Source organism: Dendropsophus ebraccatus, chromosome 4, assembly GCF_027789765.1.
Source record: "Dendropsophus ebraccatus isolate aDenEbr1 chromosome 4, aDenEbr1.pat, whole genome shotgun sequence".
In the NCBI taxonomy this organism is placed as follows: domain Eukaryota; kingdom Metazoa; phylum Chordata; class Amphibia; order Anura; family Hylidae; genus Dendropsophus; species Dendropsophus ebraccatus.
This window is the reverse complement of record NC_091457.1, coordinates 24,793,424-24,799,423: the sequence shown is the minus strand read 5'-3', so window position 1 is coordinate 24,799,423 and position 6,000 is coordinate 24,793,424.

The window sequence follows — 6,000 nt, the reverse complement described above, 5'->3', positions numbered from 1 at the left end:
GTTACAGGTAGAGAATACAGTGTACTGTGTGGTGTTACAGGTAGAGAATACAGTGTGCAGTGTGGTGTTACAGGTAGAGAATACAGTGTGCTGTGTGGTGTTACAGGTAGAGAATACAGCGTGCTGTGTGGTGTTACAGGTAGAGAATACAGCATGCTGTGTGGTGTTACATGTAGAGAATACAGGGTGCTGTGTGGTGTTACAGGTAGAGAATACAGTGCTGTGTGGTGTTACAGGTAGAGAATACAGCGTGCTGTGTGGTGTTATAGGTAGAGAATACAGCGTGCTGTGTGGTGTTACAGGTAGAGAATACAGCATGCTGTGTGGTGTTACAGGTAGAGAATACAGCGTGCTGTGTGGTGTTACAGGTAGAGAATACAGCACTGTGTGGTGTTACAGGTAGAGAATACAGCATGCTGTGTGGTGTTATAGGTAGAGAATACAGCGTGCTGTGTGGTGTTACAGATAGAGAATACAGCGTGCTGTGTGGTGTTACATGTAGAGAATACAGGGTGCTGTGTGGTGTTACAGGTAGAGAATACAGCATGCTGTGTGGTGTTACAGGTAGAGAATACAGTGTGCTGTGTGGTGTTACAGGTAGAGAATACAGTGTGCTGTGTGGTGTTACAGGTAGAGAATACAGTGTGCTGTGTGGTGTTACAGGTAGAGAATACAGCGTGCTGTGTGGTGTTATAGGTAGAGAATACAGCGTGCTGTGTGGTGTTATAGGTAGAGAATACAGCGTGCTGTGTGGTGTTACAGGTAGAGAATACAGTGCTGTGTGGTGTTACAGGTAGAGAATACAGAGCTGTGTGGTGTTACAGATAGAGAATACAGTGTGCTGTGTGGTGTTACAGGTAGAAAATACAGCACTGTGTGGTGTTATAGGTAGAGAATACAGCGTGCTGTGTGGTGTTATAGGTAGAGAATACAGCATGCTGTGTGGTGTTACAGGTAGAGAATACAGTGTGCTGTGTGGTGTTACAGGTAGAGAATACAGTGTGCTGTGTGGTGTTACAGGTAGAGAATACAGCGTGCTGTGTGGTGTTATAGGTAGAGAATACAGCGTGCTGTGTGGTGTTATAGGTAGAGAATACAGCGTGCTGTGTGGTGTTACAGGTAGAGAATACAGTGCTGTGTGGTGTTACAGGTAGAGAATACAGAGCTGTGTGGTGTTACAGATAGAGAATACAGTGTGCTGTGTGGTGTTACAGGTAGAGAATACAGCGTGCTGTGTGGTGTTATAGGTAGAGAATACAGCGTGCTGTGTGGTGTTATAGGTAGAGAATACAGCGTGCTGTGTGGTGTTACAGGTAGAGAATACAGTGCTGTGTGGTGTTACAGGTAGAGAATACAGAGCTGTGTGGTGTTACAGATAGAGAATACAGTGTGCTGTGTGGTGTTACAGGTAGAAAATACAGCACTGTGTGGTGTTACAGGTAGAGAATACAGCATGCTGTGTGGTACAGGTAGAGAATACAGTGTGCTGTGTGGTACAGGTAGAGAATACAGTGTGCTGTGTGGTGTTACAGGTAGAGAATACAGCATGCTGTGTGGTACAGGTAGAGAATACAGTGTGCTGTGTGGTACAGGTAGAGAATACAGTGCTGTGTGGTGTTACAGGTAGAGAATACAGTGCTGTGTGGTGTTACAGGTAGAGAATACAGTGTGCTGTGTGGTACAGGTAGAGAATACAGTATGCTGTGTGGTGTTACAGGTAGAGAATACAGTGTGCTGTGTGGTGTTACAGGTAGAGAATACAGCACTGTGTGGTGTTACAGGTAGAGAATACAGTGCGCTGTGTGGTGTTACAGGTAGAGAATACAGCGTGCTGTGTGGTGTTACAGGTAGAGAATACAGTGCGCTGTGTGGTGTTACAGGTAGATAATACAGTGTGCTGTGTGGTGTTACAGGTAGAGAATACAGTGTGCTGTGTGGTGTTACAGGTAGAGAATACAGTGTGCTGTGTGGTGTTACAGGTAGAGAACACAGCGTGCTGTGTGCTGTTACAGGTAGAGAATACAAAGTGCTGTGTGGTGTTACAAGTAGAGAATACAGCGTGCTGTGTGGGTGGGAACACAATGAAATGATAAAGTACTGCAAATAATTCAGTAACACAATGAAACTGCAATGTGTGAACACAGCCTAGATGTTCTGCAACAGATTTGGGCGGGCACTGGGCAAGGTGGAGCACTGTGAACAGAACAGCTGAGGGAAAGCATTGCATTCTGGAACCTGTAGTATTGTGTACAACTGCTCAATCAGGAAGTATAGCCACAAAATACTGAAAATCACCCCCAAAACAAATGGATTTTTGGCAGTTTCAAAACTGGGATAGACCAGTAAGTAATGCTTCTGCAGAAGTTTCTTTTTTTTTTACCTCTACCTGGAGTTCCCCTTTAAAGTTCCTGTAGGTTTAAGTAACATCTTATGGGGGGGTCCTCTCAGTAAGGACGGTAAGTATGCATAATATATTGTGAAGTGGAGATCTGTCACATGATATCAGGTCCGGATAAAAGGGTGTTCTTCTTAAAGAGATGTTGTTCTGGAGAGTATACAGTATATAGTTACTTCTTGTTGAGGCAGGAAAACACCACTCTTTGACCTGTGAGGCTGTTGCACGTGGCAGAATTTTTTTTTATCATAAAAGATTTCTCTTTTTATAACGGTAATATGAAATATGGCCACAAGGTGTCACTATAACTTTATAGTTCTATGAACACTGGAACTGTAAAGAAATACAGTAAAGCATGCTTGATGTAACTTTTTTATTTGTCAGTCGACATAGTCATATGAGGGACAAGTTGTATTTTTGGATTGTTACCATTTTGGAATGTGTGTGACGTTTTTCGGAGGCGGATTAACAAAACAGCATCCTTTTACCACATTCACTGAGCGGGATAAATAACAAAGTAACTTTATTGTTTAGGTGGTTACAGGTGTATGTATTTATCTATGTTTTATGCAAAATTTATTGTTAATTTTTTTGGGGAATTTATATATATATATATATATATATATATATATATATATATATATATATATATATATAATACACTCACCGGCCACTTTATTAGGTACACCTGTCCAACTGCACGTTACCACTTAATTTCTAATCAGCCAATCACAGGCGGCATTTAGGCATGTAGACATGGTCAAGACAATCTCCTGCAGTTCAAACCGAGCATCAGTATGGGGAAAAAAGGTGATTTGAGTGCCTTTGAACATGGCATGGTTATTGGTGCCAGAAGGGCTGGTCTGAGTATTTCAGAAACTGCTAATCTACTGGGATTTTCATGCACAACCATCTCTAGGGTTTACAGAGAATGGTCCGAAAAAGAAAAAACATCCAGTGAGCGGCAGTTCTGTGGGCGGAAATGCCTTGTTGATGCCAGAGGTCAGAGGAGAATGGGCAGACTGGTTCCAGCTGATAGAAAGGCAACAGTGACTCAAATAGCCAACCGTTACAACCAAGGTAGGCAGAAGAGCATCTCTGAACGCACAGTACCTCCAACTTTGAGGCAGATGGGCTACAGCAGCAGAAGACCACACCGGGTGCCACTCCTTTCAGCTAAGAACAGGAAACTGAGGCTACAATTTGCACAAGCTCATCGAAATTGGACAGTAGAAGATTGGAAAAACGTTGCCTGTTCTGATGAGTCTCGATTTCTGCTGCGACATTCAGATGGTAGGGTCAGAATTTGGCGTCAACAACATGAAAGCATGGATCCATCCTGCCTTGTATCAACGGTTCAGGCTGGTGGTGGTGGTGTCATGGTGTGGGGAATATTTTCTTGGCAATCTTTGGGCCCCTTGGTACCAATTGAGCATCGTTGCAACGCCACAACCTACCTGAGTATTGTTGCTGACCATGTCCATCCCTTTATGACCACAATGTACCCAACATCTGATGGCTACTTTCAGCAGGATAATGCGCCATGTCATAAAGCTAGAATAATCTCAGACTGGTTTCTTGAACATGACAATGAGTTCACTGTACTCAAATGGCCTCCACAGTCACCAGATCTCAATCCAATAGAGCATCTTTGGGATGTGGTGGAACGGGAGATTCGCATCATGGATGTGCAGCCGACAAATCTGCGGCCACTGTGTGATGCCATCATGTCAATATGGACCAAAATCTCTGAGGAAGCTTCCAGCACCTTGTTGAATCTATGCCACGAAGAATTGAGGCAGTTCTCAAGGCAAAAGGGGGTCCAACCCGTTACTAGCATGGTGTACCTAATAAAGTGGCCGGTGAGTGTATATATATTTCTTGTCCCACAAGGGGACTTTTACAGCGATCATTAGACCATTATACACTTTAAGGCTAAGTTCACACATTTTTTTTTTTAATGAAAAGAACATCCGTTTTCATTTAAAACAACGGCCGTTCTTGTCAAAGAAAAGTGTTGCATTGAAGTCAGTGCAAACAACGGCTGTGTAATATATTGATTATGAGTCAACCCATAAGAAATAGGCTCCAGTGCCAGCTGTAATTAGGAATGTCTTCTGCTGGAGCATAGAGGACCATTACAGTATCAGAGTCCTGGGGTACTAGAGGACCCTACAGTCAAGTGTTTTCCTCAAACTGTGAGGCGCAGTGCAAGTCACTAAACTAGGACACGGGTATTCTCCCTCCATTTACTGCACTGTGGTACTATGTTTATCCCTGCTGGGGAGGATCTTTGTGCTCCACTGTGATATTTGGCACTACTAGGGAGGTGTTTTATATACAATAGAAGACTATGATGTCGTCTTTGGTACTACAAGAGAGAAATTCTGTGGTATATGGTGGTGGAGTATTTTGTACTGCACTGTGGTATTGGTTTGGTACTGCTGGTGAGATATTTTGGTATGTTTGGGAGCACTGGAGAGGAATTTAGCTTGGTATTGCTGTAATTAGTGCATTCAGTATTTCATACTGTGGTATTTGGCACTGCTGGAGAGGTATATGGAGCTGCTGGAGAGGTATATAGTGCTGCTGGTGAAGAATATGGAGCTGTTGGAGAGGTATTGGTACTGCTGGTGAAGTATATGGTGCTGCTATAGAGGAATTTTTTTTTACTGCTGGTGAAGAATATGGTACTGCTGGTGAAGTATATGGTGCTGCTGGTGAAGTATTTGGTACTGCTGGTGAAGTATATGGTGCTGCTGTAAATGTATTTGGTACTGCTGGTGAAGTATATGGTGCTGATGGAAAGGTATTTGGTACTGCTGGTGAAGTATATGGTGCTGCTGTAAATGTATTTGGTACTGCTGGTGAAGTATATGGGGCTGATGGAAAGGTATTTGGTACTGCTGGTGAAGTATATGGTGCTGCTGTAGAGGTATTTGACACTGCAGGGGAGTATATGGTGCTGATGGAGAGGTGTTTGGTACTGCTGGTGAAGTATATGGGGCTGCTGTAGAGGTATTTGGTGCTGCTGGTGAAGTATATGGTGCTGCTGTATAGGTATTTGGTGCTGCTGGAGAGGTATTTGGTGTTGCTGGTGAAGTATATGGTGCTGCTGTAGAGTTATATGGTACTGCTGTAGAGGTATTTCGTACTGCTGTTGAAGTATATGGTGTGGATGGAGAGGTATTTGGTACTGATGGTGAAGTATATGGTGCTGCTGTAAATGTATTTGGTACTGCTGGTGAAGTATATGGGGCTGATGGAGAGGTATTTGGTACTGCCGGTAAAGTATATGGTGCTGCTGTAGAGGTATTTGACACTGCAGGGGAGTATATGGTGCTGATGGAGAGGTGTTTGGTACTGCTGGTGAAGTATATGGGGCTGATGGAGAGGTATATGGTGCTGCTGTAGAGGTATTTGGTACTGCTGGTGAAGTATATGGTGCTGCTGTAGAGGTATTTGGTGCTGCTGGAGAGGTATTTGGTGTTGCTGGTGAAGTATATGGTGCTGCTGTAGAGTTATATGGTACTGCTGTAGAGGTATTTGGTACTGCTGCCGAAGTATATGGTGTGGATGGAGAGGTATTTTGTACTGCTGGTGAA